Below are 17,681 nucleotides of genomic sequence, written 5' to 3'. Positions count from 1 at the left end.
GATGGCCCAGGCGCTAGAGTGGCTCTGGTCGAAACAGAGTGACACCCCGGAGGGACAGAGCGTTGCCCCTGGTGGGTGTGCCAGGTGGATCCCGGTCGGGCGCATGCGGGAGTTTGTCTGACTGTCTCTCCCCGTTTTCCAGCTTCGGAATAAATAAATAAATAAATAAATAAATAAATAAATAAACAAACAAACATGATAAAAATAAAATATTGTTCAGACTTAAATATAAATAAAACGGAAATAATGTAAGTTATTTATTCTTTCTCTGCCAACCGGTACCAAATGGCCCACGGACCGGTATCAGTCCGCGGCTGGGGGGGGGCACTGTTATAGCAGACTTCCAATATTCTAATGGTTATGGTTGATTACCCCCCTAGTTGGAAAACTGTTTTCTTGCTAGTCCCTTAGCAAAAGGAATCTTGAGTTCCCAGGTAACACTGGTGGCTTATAACTAATTTAGATGAGTCTGTATCCCTGGGTGAAATTGTCTCCTTATCATCTACACAATCAGGGTCCAGAACTGACAGAAAAGGGAGCACAATTTTGCAAGTGGGTCGTGGGAAACGTTGCAGTGTTTCTACTTTCTGACTGCATTCCTTGGTCCCATGATTCCTGTGTTTTACCTTTTGGAGACAGCATCATATGAAAAGTCTCTGATTTGAAATGTAAGCCCTGGGGATACAGTGCCCCTGGGGATACAGTGCCTCATCCTCTTAATTATTGTCTTCAATCTGGCACTTTTATTGTGCCTTTTGCAGGCCGTTCTAAAGCTCTCTCAGGCCTGTAGCCTCTGGATGGTGGGGTATGTGATCCCATGTTTTGTGAGCTACTCCCACACCTCTTTGCTACAAAGTAGACCCCTGTTTGGATGTGTTATGACGTGAGAGTCCATGCTGGTGATCCATCATATGGTAAACCCTGGGACAGTAATATTAGCTGAAGACTTTTAGTCAAAAAGAAAACCCACATCCAAATAATGTCTTCTCCTTCCACAGTGTTTCTCTCCCAATGTATAATTCTTCCTGTTAACGGGCGTGTGCCCTCTCTGAGGGATGGTGCCATATTGGAAACTGAATATTGGTCTCTTTTCTCTGGAAAATTGGATCTTTGTTAGCAGTATTGCTAGATCAGATTTAATTAATGTGTCATGCTGCTGAGCTTACACTTTAGTCTCTGTCCCTGCTACTAAGGTCCCTTTACTTAAATATGCTATGTATTAGCACTGGGGTGGCCAATGAAAGAGTCTAGGGAGCAACTATCCAGGTCATTCTGTTTGATGGGTTAGTGCCTCTTTTTGGTACATGCATTCTGGTAGATAATTTGATGTACATATTAATATGAGAAACAGAGGTGAGCACGCTATGTCCACTTCCACATGTCCATCTACAGGGAGTAATGTTCATTTTAATTTACCTACCATATAAGTTACACAGAACCTAAACTGCTATAACTCTACTTATTGATTTATCCAACAGTATCGCCAGACTGTTTTCTGTAAGGTTCATGAAACCAAAAAAAGTTGTTTCTTTCTGAACCCTAAATCAATTGCACATTGTAGCTGTTTGATGAATGCTCTTTGAAGGAGTTCATTTTTAACTGTATATAAAAGTGGGCCTAATGAGCCTTATCCAATTTAAGAAAATGTGCTTGCCCACTGAAAATGATCAGATCATTATTTTGGGTGAGTGATTCCAAAACAAAGCAATTCATACATGAATAAACTCTAACCTCATTTATGTTTAATTTTAATTTTTGAGTCTTTAAATCCCTAAGAACCTACTTATAGTATCACATTTTAATTATTAAAATTTTTCATTTAACTGACAGTTCAGTTATATGGCTAAGTCAGTGCATCTGAAACAAAGTTTCAGAGGTGCCTGTATTATAAAATGTTAATACTTTTAAAATACCAATCATAATTTTAAGCATATTTTACATTATATGTTAATCTTTTAAAGTATAATATGAGTATGCTTGAGGAATCTGATTGTTTAATATAAACAAGTTCTAGAAAAGCTCAATTCTTAAAGTTGCTGATTATATTACAATATGCAGATATGAATGTGAACACTTATTAACAGTATTTTGTATTAATTTCATTAATGCCAAGCAAAGAGTAGATGATACTATAGCATGCTATATTGGAAAGCATAAATATGAAGGTAGAAGTTAATAATACTTTTTGTCATAGAGATTAAAAATATTAGAAGTTACTGCAAGATTAGAAAAATAGTTACATGCTTACAGCAACGTCATTATTGGAGATATTTCCATGATTACTATCAAAGAATAATTAACTCTTTCTTCTTTAACATCAGGAACATGGTATTCTAGAGAATTATTTTCTCAAAGCATGTACATTTCATCACTGACAAATGGATACTCTATCAAGTCATCTAGAATTATTATATGAAGTGCTCATTATTCAAGCTGTCAAATTTGGTCTAAACATCTTTAGGATAAAAGATTTTCTCTTTTCAATCAAAAAAAGTAAATTACAGTGGCTGGGTGTGTATATTTTTACTTTAACTATCATTTAAAATAATAATTTTTTTTTTTTACCTACAATTGTCTGCCTATACTGTTATTACCATATATCTTTTTCCTGAATGCAGCAGCCTAACATAATATACATTTCTTTCTTCATTGCCTGCCATTATTGATAAATGTTCTTTATGGTTTCCTCAGGTCATAGAAGTAGATTGATTTACTAATTCCATCCATGGGGCATAGCTTCCTGGAGCAGTGTTTCAACTCAGAAGCTTCAAAGCAGGTTCCAAGCAGCCAAATGCCTATTTTTTTTCCACCAGCATTTGAATTCACTCAAAGGCTAGGTATCATCTCCTTTTTCTCTGAGAATGTAAATTACATTTTAAAATAGGCAAAAGGAGGAGTGTCTCTAAATTACATTTTCCAGTTAATTTTAAGCTTAGCATTTTTTTTCAGATATCTACCTTATAAAGAAATCTTAAATATTCCTAGATGGTACCTTTCCATTCTTATTTTTTCCATATTTAATCTACCTTTTTCAGTTCAATATCAACTGGTTTATTTCTTCAAAACTAATAAAGTTTAAAAATAAAGTATATTGTTATTGTAAGCATTTATTTTCTAGTTTTTCTTTGTATTCAGACAAAAGATTAGACAGGAGAGTTACCTCTCCTAAACATTCTTAAAGTATTCCTTCACACCCTATAACTTCAACAGTTCCTTTCCAATACTGTAAGTCTTACCAAGGAGGAATTTTACCATTATTATTTCAAATACAAATAATCTTTTACTGGACATAAATTTTGTTTATATTTCTAAAAATGAAAAACCAAAAGAGCATTACTTCCCCTTTGCAATATTTAACTGCATGTGAAAGAAACATTTAAAATCATTGTAGGAGATAATGGAAAATAATACTTCATATCAGGGGTCCCCAAACTTTTTACACAGGGGGCCAGTTCACTGTCTCTCAGACCATTGGAGGGCCGGATTAAAAAAAAAAACTATGAACAAATCACTATGCACACTGCACATATCTTATTTTAAAGTAAAAAAACCAAAATGGGAATGAATACAATATTTAAAATAAAGAACAAGTAAATTTAAATCAACAAACTGGCCAGTATTTCAATGGTAACTATGCTCCTCTCACTGACCACCAATGAAAGAGGTGCCCTTTCCAGAATTGCGGTGGGGGCCGGATAAATGGCCTCAGGGGGTCGCATGTGGCCCGCGGGCCGGGCCGTAGTTTGGGGACCCCTGCTTTTATATACTTTTTATTAAGCAGGCATTCTACTAGTTGTTCCTGTACTCCCATTAGAAATAAAAATATTTTAAGAGTGTTAACTAAGAGTAAATATACAAGTTATTGATTCAACTGAGATGTTCTCCCTCCTACAAAAAGAATTTATTTTCACTTCATGCATATTATAATTTACTGTCGTGTCAAATAATAGCCTTCACCACTTACAAGGACAGCTGTTGGAATGGCTGAATCTATTCTATAGTGGACACGGCACTGCTAAACAAACATCCATCAGTACCTGTCTTGATTTGAAATACATCTTTTACTCCCTTTCCTGTTTCTGAAAATATAGGTTCCCAACCAACTTTGGCATTGTCTAATTGCTTAATTATTGAAAATAAAAGCCCTTATTTCCAAGTAAGAAATACATAGAATTTTTCTATTGCAACTACTCAAATGTTTCTTGATGAAACTGTTTAGGCTTCTGGTGTATCCGGCTAATATGAAATGCAAGTACTTAATAGTCTATTGAAGGTACTCATACTTTCAACTAAACTACACAAGGAAAGAGGAGGAAATGGAGATGGAATGGAGCTACCGGAAGAGTCAAAATACTCTCGACTGTTTAACAAAGGTGAACTTCTAATTACTCTGCTTTCCTTGTTCTCAATTTCAAGAAACATAAAATTATTTTAATTAGGATCACAGGCATAATCCAGTAGGCTAATATATGTATTAAATCTGTCATACAGAATTTATCTAAGAAAAGGTATATTTCTTGGATCCTAAGAATAAAATGTTCTCTGACTATTAGCTAAGGCAAAAATCATCCTTTTATTCATCATTCAATGAAGGAACTGTTTGTTAACCCTACGATATACATAAAATGCCATCCAGAGTATGCCAGAAAGTTTGTTTTCTGTCATCTTCATATTTGCTGTCCCCTGGCTTCTACATATTAAGGCTCAATTATTCCGTAGTGATTATCTTGTGTAACTTTTAAAAATTGGAGACAGCCTGACCAGGCAGTGGCACAGTGGATAGAGTGTTGAACTGGGATGCGGAGGACCCAGGTTCGAGACCCCGAGGTCACCAGCTTGAGCATGAGCTCATCTGGTTTGAGCAAAGCTCACCAGCTTGGATCCAAGGTCACTGGCTTGAGCAAGGGGTTACTCAGTCTGCTGAAGGCCCACGGTCAAGGCACATATAAGAAAGCAATCAATGAATAACTAAGGTGTTGCAACAAAGAACTGATGATTGATGCTTCTCATCTCTCTCTGTTCCTGTCTGTCTGTCCCCATCTATCCCGCTCTCCGACTCTCTCTCTGTCTCTGTAAAAACAAACAAAAAAACAAAAAAAAATTTGGAGACATGTCTCTTTGATCCAAGGAGGGAGATAAGGAAGCCTGCCCACTTAAATCTATTTTTCATAAAAAATTTAGAACCAACTATAAGAATATTTATTGATTCTTTTCATAATACCACTTGTGTGATGGGTGTTAATTACCAGCACTTCTGTGTTTATTTCAAGAACTTTTCACTCTATGTTATTTAGCAATTCTGCTTTAGAAAAGAGAAACTATAATTGCATTTTAAGTATTTTACTTTATCCTTATGAGCTAAATTCTTATTTAATACCTTGTAATATAAATAGTATTATATTATATATAAAGCCTTCTAAAATCTTACCATTTTACAGTGTGACTTTTTTATAGTCTACCCTTCTTTAATTTATCAAATTGATAAAGCCTCTCTTTTATTCCCTCAATGGAAATTTCTTTTTCTTTATGTTAGATGGTCTTCTAAGTTCTGGAAAACAATAGTGGACAAAAGACTAATCCTTTACCTAATTGAGCTTATATGTATTCATAGGGAGGAGTGTAATTTCGTTTTACTATTGCACCAAATTCAAAAACCCAAATAATGCAATTCTATGTATCAACAATGTTGTAAAATAGATAATAAATTCTAGATTTTAAAAAAATATTACAAATGACATATACAATATTATATTAGTTGCCCATGAATAACATAGTGATTAGACATTTATATAACATATAAAGTGATCACCCCAATAAATCTAGTTCCCATCTGACACCATGCATAGTTATTACAGTATCATTAACTGCATTCCCTATGACTACTTTGTAACTACCAATCTGTAGTCTTAATCCTTTACCTTTTTCATCCAGCCCCCTTTAACCTCCTCCTATCCGACAACCATCAAAATGTTCTCTGTATGTACTGAATCTCTTCCTCATCTACTTCTTTATTTTGCTTTTTAGATTCCACATATAAGTGAAATTATATGGCTTTTATCTTTCTCTAACTTAACTCATTCAGCATAGTATCCTCTAGGTCCTTCCGTATTGTTGCAGATGGCAAGATTTCTTCTCTCTCTCTCTCTTTTATAAGTGGCTGAGTCATATTGTATTGCATATATACACCACTTATTACACCTTCATCTATTGTTGAATATTTAGGCTGTTCCTTTTATCTTGGCTATTGTAAATAATACTGCAATGAACATACGGATGCATCTATTTTTACAATTTAGTGTTTTGGTTACTTTGGATAAATACCAAGAAGTGGAATTGCTGGGTCTTCTGTTGTATCTTGTTATAAGGTTTGTGTTAAAGTCTATTTTGTCTGGTATAAATACTGCAATCTAAGCTTTATTTTTCATTTCCATTTTCATGGAATTTCTTTTTCCTTCTTTTCACTTTCAGTCTGTGTGTCTTTCAATCTGAAGTGAGTCTCTTGTACACACGTATGTAAGGGTCTTGTTTCCTTTACCATTCAGCCTCCATGTGCCTTTAGAGTGAAGCATTGAATTCATTTGCATTTAAAATAATTGCTGATAGATATATATTTATTGTCATTTTATTATTCAAATTTTGATTTTTTTTCTCTTTCATAAAGAAGACCCTTTACCGTGTCTTGTAATACTGGTTTGGTGGTGAAGAATTCCTTTAGCTTTTGGGATGCTTCCAGCAAAGAAAGAAGAGATCAGCAGGAGTTGAAGGGGGAATGCTTAGGAGAAAACAGATTCACACCCCTGGACTGAAGGTTGATAATCAAAGAAGTTGAATAGAGAAAGTGAGTCTTGATCATATGATAGGTTACATCTCTTCATAACTAAAATATAAAGAGAAAGAGTAGAAATTTATTTAGGTCACAGAGTGCAAAAGAAAAGGTGAAAAAATGGAATTATGGGGCAAAATAGCATTAGAAATATGAAAACAAAAGTTAAGAATATAAAGAACAGATATCAGCTGTCCAGAAACTGGGATGTAAATATGATGGAAGAAGAGGGACCTGTTTGACCTCATCCATGAATGTGTGAAACCTAATTGGAGACTTGTGTGGCAGCATGTAGGTAGGCAGAGGTATGTTATACTGGGGAAGGTTGAGTGAAGTCAACACAGTTATAGAGCAAATGCAGGAGGAGAAATGAGGTGGTAGTCAATAGTTCTATAGAGTTCAGCCCAGGATTTAGCAAATATATAGAAACCAACAGAGGTTTGTGTGTGTGCATAGGTAGGGAAGGCATTCATAATATTGAAAAGGCAATGAGAAATTAGTGAGGAGATAATATTTGAAGAGTACAAGGTAGAAACCACACAGCTCTTTGAAGAAAGGTTTTTCAGAATAGAAGATCAAGTCAAAAGGCTCTGACAAGAGAATATGGTGGGTGTGTTCTAGAAAGAACAAGGAGTTCAGAGTGGTGAGAGCAAATATAGAAGGAGAAGAAGAATAGGAGATCGTTCAAGTAACTGGCATTCTGGACATGTAAGAACCTAGTGACTTTACATTTTACTCTACGCAAGGTAAGAAGCATTGAAGGGCTTTCAGCAGGGTCTGTAATAATTTCATTTATGTGTTACAAAGAACACTTATGTAGCTGCTGCAGTAGTAAACATCAATGAGGATGGAGACAGAACAAGGAAAGAATTGAGAAAGCAGTTAGGAAGCTATTGAAATAAACCAGGTAGGAGATGATTGTGTTTCCGGACGACAGTGGCAAAGTGGAGGTCACGATATATGGCTGGATTATGGAGGTACACCGAAGATGAGCTCTACGGAATTGTTTGTAGATACGATGGAAGGTCTGAAAGAAAGATGTCAAAGATTACCCAAAGTTGTCAAAAACTCAGAGCATTCATCCAATTTTCTGGCTATTAAATTTTTATCAAAGGGGTCTGGGTACTTTGGTTGAAAGCAACTGTCAACTCAGAAACCCACTGATAGCTCTATAAAAGCTAACAAAGAATTTGCCTAACAGGCTTCCATAGTTTTGGGAAAAAGGAAGCCGACTGTTAACCTGGAGACCATCTAGAATTTGTGTGAAACTGGAAAGAACCACTGACAATAATCAGATTCTATAAAAGAACAAGCCTGACCAGGTGGTGATTCAGTGGATAGAGGCTCCGACTGGGATGTGGATGACCTAGATTCGAAACCACAAGTTCACTGGCTTGAGTGTGGGCTCATCTGGTTTGAACAAGGCTCACCAGCTTGAGCCCAAGGTCACTGGCTTGAGCAAGGGATCACTTGCTCTGCTGGAGCCCCCTGGTCAAGGCACATATGAGAAAGCAATCAATGAACAACTAAGGTGTCACAATAAAGAACTGATGATTCCCCTGGCCGGTTGGCTCAGTGGTAGAGCGTCGGCCTGGCGTGCAGAAGTCCCGGGTTCGATTCCCGGCCAGGGCACACAGGAGAAGCGCCCATCTGCTTCTCCTACCCTCCCCCTCTCCTTCCTCTCTGTCTCTCTCTTCCCCTCCCGCAGCCGAGGCTCCATTGGAGCAAAGATGGCCTGGGCGCTGGGGATGGCTCCTTGGCCTCTGCCCCAGGTGCTGGAGTGGCTCTGGTTGCGACAGAGCGACGCCCCGGAGGGGCAGAGCATCACCCCCTGGTGGGCAGAGCATCGCCCCCTGGTGGACGTGCCGGGTGGATCCCGTTCAGGCGCATGCAGGAGTCTGTCTGACTGTCTATCCCCGTTTCCAGCTTCAGAAAAAAAAAAAAAAAAAAGAATCGATGATTCTCATCTTTCTTGCTTCCTGTCTGTCTGTCCCTATATATCCCTCTCTCTGTCTTTCTCTGTCCCTGTCACAAAAAAAAATAAAAAATAAAAATATAAAAAAATAAAAGAACTAATTTTGTTGAGTTTTAAAAATTTAAGAATTAGTAATAAATTCTTAATTCTTAAAGAGCACTGTCTTTGTCAGCTCAAGCTCCTATAACAAGATATCATCGACCAGGAGGCTAAAACAACGAATATTTATTTTCCACAGTTTTACAAGATGAGGCGTCGGGTGAGAACTCTCTTCCTGGCTTGCAGACAGCTATCTTCTCCTTGTTGCCTCACATGGCCTTTTTTTTTGTGCATGAATCCTGCCTCTTCCTCTTTTTATAAGAGCATCAGTTCCATTATGAGGGCCTCACACTCATGACCTTACTCAACCTATTTTCCTCCATAGGCCTCCACCTCAGAATACTAAATCGTCAAGGATTAGGGCTTCAACATTTGGATTTGGGGCATAACCCAACGGAGTCCATCGTGGGCTGCTGTGACACAGTGCCATAGACTGGGTTGCTTTAACAACAGACAGTTATTACTCAGCTCTAGAGGCTGGAAGGTTTAAGATTAAGGAGCCATTCTATTCAGTGTCTGGTAAGAACCTGCTTCCTGGCTTCTCACTGCGTCCTCACATGGAGGAGAGAAGGAGAGCTGAGGTCACTCCTCCTCGTCTTATAAGGACAGTAATCCCATCATGGGAGCTCACCCTCATAACAGAAGTCTAATCACCCCAAGGCTCTACCTGCAAAACTCATCACACTGGAGAACTGGTGCTTCAGTGTATGAATTTTGTTGTGACACCAGCATTCGCACCATGTTGGGGACTCTAAGAATCTCCGAAACATAATATTTAAAAACAGTGGATGGTATCGGATCACCTGAGACAGAGAAAAAAAAGGAATTTACTCTGCATGTTAAATTTGAAAAAGCAGCCCGAGTGATTCAGACATTTACTTTCCTCACTACTTACTGCTCATTTCTCTTTGCCCAGCTCTTAGAATTATAATTCTACAAAGGTGGTTTATGATGTGTTTTGTTTTTGTTTTTGACTTTTTTTTGTATTTTTCCAAAGTGAAAAGATGTGGGAGGTAGACAGACAGACTCCGGCATTCCCCCAACCAGAATCCAGCCAGCATGCCCACCAGGGGACATTGCTCTGGTGCAACGGGAGCCATTCTAGCGCCTGAGGCAGAGGCCATCCTCAGCGCCTGAGGAGCCATCCTCAGCGCCAGGGCCAACTTTGCTCCAATGGAGCCTTGGCTGCGGGAGGGGAAGAGAGAGACAGAAAGGAGAGGGGGAAGGGGGAAGAAGCAGATGGGCGCTTCTCCTGTGTGTCCTGGGTGGGAATCAAACCTGGGACTTCCACAGGCTGGGTCGATGCTCTACCACTGAGCCAACCAGCCAGGGCTGTATGTTTTTTTTTCCAAGGCTGTATGTTTTTAAATTAATAAATGTAATAGCTTTTTCATCCTGCTAAGTCTTGACAAAGGTTAAAAAACACACACACAAAAAAAAAACTGCAATAGTTGGGAATCGTTTTATGTTACATTGAAGAAATTAGCAGTTAAACTTGGCTGTATGGCAAAGCGTATGCTGTAAATGAAGGGAGTGGCAGGGGGTGTCAATCAAATGAGGTAGAATTCGCGCTCCTTTGTGAAAAGGCAAACATTTTAGTACAGGAATTTATCCTTTTGAGTTTGGTCTCTCAGCAGTAACTTTATTTTATATATGTATATATGTAGAGTATATGTATATTTTCTAAAAGGTTTTTGTTTTCTTAAATTATAGAGGTTAAGGAGATGTTATAGGTTAAGTATATAGATTATATTTAGTTAAAATTAACATTATAAAATTTAAGTATAGATTTTGGAGTTAGAGTACTTAGATTTGAGTCTTAACTACACAAATTGTTGTTTGTATGTTTATGGACAAATTATTGAATTCCTGAAATTTATTTTCTACCCCATGTCTATATCAAATAATTCTTACACAGTTTACCTAAATGTAATACATTTTTTAAAGTTGTGTTATGTGGTAAGCTGCCAAATATTACCCGTTTCCCTTTTCGTTAACTGTGTTCTAGATAGTTAATGTTACTATGTCAGTGATCTTAAAATAAATGGAATAATAAACTATATTTCTGCCTTTAATATTGTTCAAAACTCAGCTGGACATTTCATCAGAGTCTGAAAATTGATTAATTCTTACACTTTGATATTTGTTTCACGTGCTAAAAATTGTGCCTGTCCTCCATGTCAGAGCTGCAAATGCTGTACAACTTTTCTTTTTGAAGTTGGATTGCTGTTTTCTATATTCCTTTACGTCGGAGCACTGTTCAGTTAGAACAGTGCTTTGTGTAGCAGTGTTATTCCATTTACACTAGCAAAATCTGTGTTGACACTGTTAGAGAAAATGAAGGTTTGATGGAGCAAGTTTTAATAGATAGCGTTTGTAAACACGGGGGTATGATCAATCCAGATAAACCTGTCAATTATTATTTTCATCTTAAATAGACAATAGTGTTCTGCTGTTCCTTTACATGGCCTAATTATAAAAAGTCTAATCATACTTATTCATATTTTTAAGTAATTGGCCTGTTATTAAAGGAAAGGAGGTAATAATTACATAATAGGACAATTAACCTCAAATTTTCCTGTTACAATGGACAGTTTAGAAAAAGTGTGCTATTAATGTGACTTCTGTGGGTTTCCTAACTAACAAAATACTAATCTCACTTTTCACATTACACTTTAGGATTGAACTGTAAGGGGGGAAAATGAGGGCCCTGCATACCTCATTACACAGACCTAAGAGGTTGTGATGTAGCAAAGGCTACAAAATTACTGTGAATCATCAGAGCCAAACAGAACCTGATGAAATAGAAATAGTTTATCAGAATCAGTCAATCCAGGAAAGCCAAGGACTTAAATCAAAATGATCATATAGAGACTAAAAGCAAGTGTGCCCTGTATGAGCGATGAAAAGAAAAAAAATGTTATGAAAGAAAGAGCTAGACAGAATGGAATTCATATGTTAATGTTTTTATGAAATTAGCAAGGTAGTCGGCAAGTATATAAATGTTAGAATTTTTAGTTTTATATGCATCTTTTAAAAGGAAGTTGAATAGATAAAAGAATTAAAGTTGTTTTTTCTTATTTTATTTAGAAATTTAAATTCAGCCGGGTGACATCGATCAATGAAAGTACATAGGTTTCAGATGAACATTTTCAATATAAATTTCAACATATATCCCCCAAAATAAAAAAATACAATTTCTGCTTTTCATTATGATTGTTTTATTGGTAAACAAAAAGATCATTTTATTTTATATTGAAAACGTGAGACACTTTTTTTCCCTCTGCCATTCATTTTTTTTTTTTTTTTGTAAATTAACAGCATTGGAATAAATGCCAATCATATTTGCCTCTTATTTCAAATTTACATGATTCCAGGAATACCATTTCCCAGTGGAACAAAATACCTTTCCATCTTCCAGAATAGTCATTTTAAGTGTTTTCTTTTAAAAATTGCCAGTACTTTTGGTAACATTTGTTTGTGATGTTATATTTAATTTCTTATTCTTCTCTGGTGATTAATTATATGTAAATTATCATTAAACCTCAAGACATATTCATAAACTGAGGACATCCTCTCATAAATATATGGACTCATATCTTTATATTTCTAGTAAATGTTTTATCAAAGTTCTTATTTACTTTTCGGTCAATCTCTGTACTTAATAATAGACCTACAATGTAAAATTCAGTCTTTTATAAACCATTCATTTAAAAACAGCATGGTTTAAAAAAAACTCACAAAACGATAGCTTCAATTTTCAACACAGAGGCTTAGTATTTTTTTTTTTTTACAAAATATGACTTTCCTAATCTTTTTGGAAGTGTGGGCACATCCACCTCTGCCCCCCAGTTAAAACTCTTAAACTTAAATGATCATATTGATATAGCTATCAGCTGTCTTTTTTGATAATACTGTATAGATGAAAAGGAACAGAAAATTCATTTAATTTGTGTCAACATTAGCAAGAAATAATATGACAGTGTGCAAGACTCCAGGGAACCATCTGACATTACTGAACAACCTCTTACTCTTGGAACCGACTTTTGCTGGGCCTTCTCCAGACACATTGCACAAAAGGTCTTCCTCTGGCCTTTGAACAATCTGAGACACTGATCTATGCATTTTAGAAAGGATTTCCGAATGCGAATGCAAATAATTTTCCTCTGAAAATTGTAATCAAAAGCCTGAAAGGTATTTTTCTTTTTTTTTGTATGATTCCTTTAAGGATCTTTTACAATGGCCATTCACATCAATGTCAAATTCTTTGTAAGGGGAAGAAAGAAAAAGACCTTTACAATACAAATTAACATTTTATTATTCAATTTAAAAGTCAATGAAATGTGAGGGAGATCTTAGGTTCCTGGGGAATGAACTTGAACAAGAGATTCAAAATGTATCTAAGAGATGAGGGGTTTTAGCTTTTAAAGAGAGATGTTTCTTTGTCAAGAGTTATATTTGACAGGATAATTTCCTGTACTAAAATTATTGATTACTATTAAATAAATGTATATTTTCATGAACTAATACTGAAATAGTAATTAAGTATGGATACATATGTAAGGTGTAGACATGTAAATTAGTTTTATATATAATAGACTTTTATTGAGTTATATGATATAAAATTGATATTTCCAGTATTTATACTTAAATCATAATAAAAATGCCTAACTACTCAGGATTGTTTTTGTGGGTTTTTTAGTTAGGCAATAACCAAATATATTTAGCAATTATTAGGGTGATATAAAAATCTACTTATTCCAGCACAACTGTAATGCTCTGGTGATTGTGCTAAGCTTCATCATTTTCTTTAATAAAGATTATCCTTTCCTTTACTAATGGCTGTCCATTTTGAAATAGAATATTTAAAAGAAAACTGTGGCAATCATTTCAAATTTGGAAAGTAAGACAACAAAAATGTGAGTTTCTTGTGGGGCAATTTGTTTCAGAGTTTTCTTCATTGTTAGCAACTTGTTACTATTAAAACAATAATAAATACCACCTCCACCAATATGACTATTATTATCAATATAATGTAACTATTAGCACAGCTCTGTCTAAAGTTAATACTTTTTGCATAGAAAACTTGTGTCAACCCACAACCTAAAGTAACCTACATGCATTACTTTCTTAAGGCTTCATAGAAGTACTGTGTAATAGACTCTACGATTTCATTTCATGCTATTACTGCACTTGTCACTGTACAAAACCCAAACAAAAATCCCAGAATCCAAGATCATCTGAATTATTTCAGGAACTGTAATAGTCTAGTTATGCACATTGGTTACATATTCTAGATTGCATTGGTAGTTACTTTCTCTAGAAAATAGTAGCATGCTCTTTTCTGAAAGCTACCCCTCCAGAACAACTTACAGATCAAGTACATACTTTCTAAATTATTATGTGTTTAACTTTATTTATTTATTTATTTATATTTTTCTGAAGTGAGAAGCCAGGGTGGGGGGTGCAGACAGACAGACTCCCATATGCATCCAATCAGGATCCACCCAGCATGCCCACCAGGGTACAATGCTCCTCCCATCTGGGGCATTGCTCTGCTGCAACCAGAGCCGATCTAGCACCTGAGGCAGAGGCCATGGAACCATCCTCAGTGCCAGGGCCAACTTTGCTCCAATGGAGACTTGGCTGCGGAAGGGGAAGAGAGAGACTGAGAGAAAGGAGAGGGGGAAGGGTGAAGAAGCAGATGGGCATTTCTCCTGTGTATCCTGGCCCACAGGAATTGAACCAGGGACTTCCACATGCTGGGGCAATGCTCTACCACTGAGCCAACTGGCCAGGGCTGTGCTTAACCTTATTTAAGACTATAGTTAAAAACAAAAATTAGAAAATACCAATGTACTGTTTTTTAAAGTATGTTACAATTTAAAGTATTACTGGTACCATATATTTATATATTGTACTAAATTAGTTTTTGTTTACTACAAGAAAAAATCTTCAATAAACTTTAGAGATATTACATATATAAGCAATTGTATATGAAAATGAAAACATCAATAGTAGAATGCTAACAAGTATGAAAGAGGTATGAAAATGGGAAAAGCTTTTGGAGAAAGGGGACAAGAGACGAACTACACGTGCCAGCTATTGATGTAAGCCCGTAAGAGCTCAGTCACCTCAAAAAAGATTTAAATAATTCTGCTTAGACTTCCCCCTGAAGAATCCCACCAATTAACTGAGACAACAGGGGTTATTGTCAAGGGTCTTGACAATGTGTGATACACTTAAAAAATGGCAAGAAAAATCAGAGAATAAAACAATGCAATAATAAATTATTAATATGCAGAATGATAATAAATTATTAATATGCAGAATGTGACACTGCAGGGCTTTGTTTTCACTTCGATTACCTGGGAAATTAATCCAAGGAGGGAAAGTGGAGCAGTTTGCTATCAATAAAAATTTGGCATTACAAAATGTAAGTTGAATGGTACTGTGACCTAGATTTCAATCATAATGCAGAAGGAGGCAAAGAAAAAAAATGTCAGTGCATTATGGTAAAATACATTTTATTTTGAGCAATATTAGTTTCTTTTCAGTGATTTTTTTTGACAGTTGATAGACTTATCAGTCATGCACAAATAGAAGAAGAGTGTAAGTGTGATGAAAGCGTAATACTTTTTGGCACCAAATGAAACGTTCAGCCGTACCAAGGAGAGATGCTGGATGTGTCCATTTCACCCATGAATGCTCCGGGCTGCAGACCTAATGCGGAGGGAAGCAGGGTAGAGGCTGGTCTCCCGGGGCGCACACGCTGCAGGTTGTAGACTAGGGCTAAGAGGTGGCATACTACAGGATGCACCGCTGAGTTCTGCAAATAGTCAGTTGACATCCATTTTAGAAAGACAGTTTTCCATCTCCCAGTTTGTGATGTAAGTTTGAACAATCATATTAAAAAGATGCTACTGTTCCAAAATTACAATACTGACATATAAATTTAGATATAGGTACTTCTTTAAAATATCAGTGCTTTTTTTCAATATTGTGAAGTATATTGTAAGCTTATGAAGATGCACAAAAAATAATGATTATTCATTCACTATCAACCAGCTCTGTCAAGATCAAGTATGCTGCATAATTTTATTATTTCTAAATTTAAAAAGCAATAAAACATGAGGGATACACTTGAAGTCTCCGCTTTAAAAGCCTTTTCTCTCCTGACTTCTGAGGAGATAATGACCATCCCAAAACTGGATATGATATGCTGTACCAGGTTTTTATCATATATATATGTGTGTGATTAATAATGTATGCATACATGTATATATATTGTTTTGCATGTTATCAAGTGTTTTCTACACAATGGCAAGCTGTCTGTATCTGTCTTTAGATTACTTCTTTTACTCAATTATTGGTTTATGATTTCTTCATGATAAGTGCAGCTTAAATTTTATTTTCGGTATTCAATAGTGTTCTATTTTTAGCATCCATGAGAATTTATTTTTTTCTCCTATTGTACACATTTTAGTTTGGTTCTAGTTTTCTCTACAAAACAAAATGCTTTGATGAATTTTGTTGTAAATTTATCCTGAATGCATATCTAAAAGTTTATATGTGTGTTAAAAGATGTATTGCTATAAACATGAAATTACCAAGTTAAGGATTTTTACATAATCCTACTGTAAAAAACATTATTAAAATCCTTCTAAATGTGTTTGCAAACTTACATTTCTATCAGTAGTATGTTGAAGTTTTCCTTGTTCCAGACCCTTGTCAAAAGTTAGTATTGTGACAGTAATGAATTTTTGTAAATTTGATGAGTGGGAAACAGGAATGTTAGCTTAAGTAGATTTTCCTGATTGTTAGTAAAATAACAATATATATATTTTTAATTTTTATTTTGAATTTATTGTGTTAACATTGTTTCAAGTGTTCCAAACTGAATAACACCTTGTACACATGCATTGTGCCCCATGCAAAGCCTCTTTCCACTCCCATGACCACGCCTTTGCCCTCTCCTACCCTCACCCCCCCTTCCTTCTGGCTAGTGCTACTTTATGGTCTGGATATATGTGTTATGTATATATGATTTGGGCTAATCCCTTCACCTTCTTTGATCCCACATTCTTAATGTTATATTGGCCAGGTATGTTTTCTCCTCAATGTTCCTATTTATAGGCTTTTTTTTTTTTTTTTTACTTTTCATACTTTGCTTCTCTTTGGCTTATAGATTTATAGATTTCTTTATATTATTTTATCTCCCTTGCATAGGTTTGTTGTTTTCCTTTGTTTCTATTCTATTTTTAAGTGGTTTCTACTCTAATGTATAAAAATTTAGCATAATTTTTCTCTATATAGTTTTCAACTGAAAGTTTAAATTTTTTTTTATTTTTTATGCTTAAAATGTCCTTTTATATATGGTTCTATTTTGTTTATATATGGAATTTTATTTGTGCATGAAAAGTATTTTCATATACTATAGTGCAGAACTAATTATATTAGCACCAATATTCTATACAGTTGTGTGTTTTCCAACATATACTTTTTCAGTCATATTGGATTTATTGATATTTTGTCAATATTATTATCCTTTTGCATTTACTTTGGGACATAAATAATTAACATTTTATATTACATATGTATTTATATACTTAGTAGTATATATAAGTCATAAATAACATTGTTATTATTGTTATTGATATTATTATTGATATCTATTTAACAATTACTTGCTTGTCATTTTCTTGATTATTATTTCTTTTCTTTTTTTTGTATTTTTCTGAAGTTGGAAATGGGGAGGCAGTCAGACAGACCCCAGCATGCGCC

General features: G+C 35.5%; 1 protein-coding gene across 5 annotated transcripts in view; it reads left to right on the top strand.

Annotated features, from left to right (window-relative positions):
• ROBO1 (roundabout guidance receptor 1) overlaps positions 1–17,681 on the top strand; it is a 1,143,090-nt gene that overhangs the window by 86,407 nt on the left and 1,039,002 nt on the right. The window lies entirely within an intron of this gene.

This window comes from Saccopteryx bilineata, chromosome 8 (assembly GCF_036850765.1).
Source record: "Saccopteryx bilineata isolate mSacBil1 chromosome 8, mSacBil1_pri_phased_curated, whole genome shotgun sequence".
Lineage (NCBI taxonomy): Eukaryota > Metazoa > Chordata > Mammalia > Chiroptera > Emballonuridae > Saccopteryx > Saccopteryx bilineata.
This window is presented reverse-complemented; position numbering and strand designations above follow the sequence as displayed.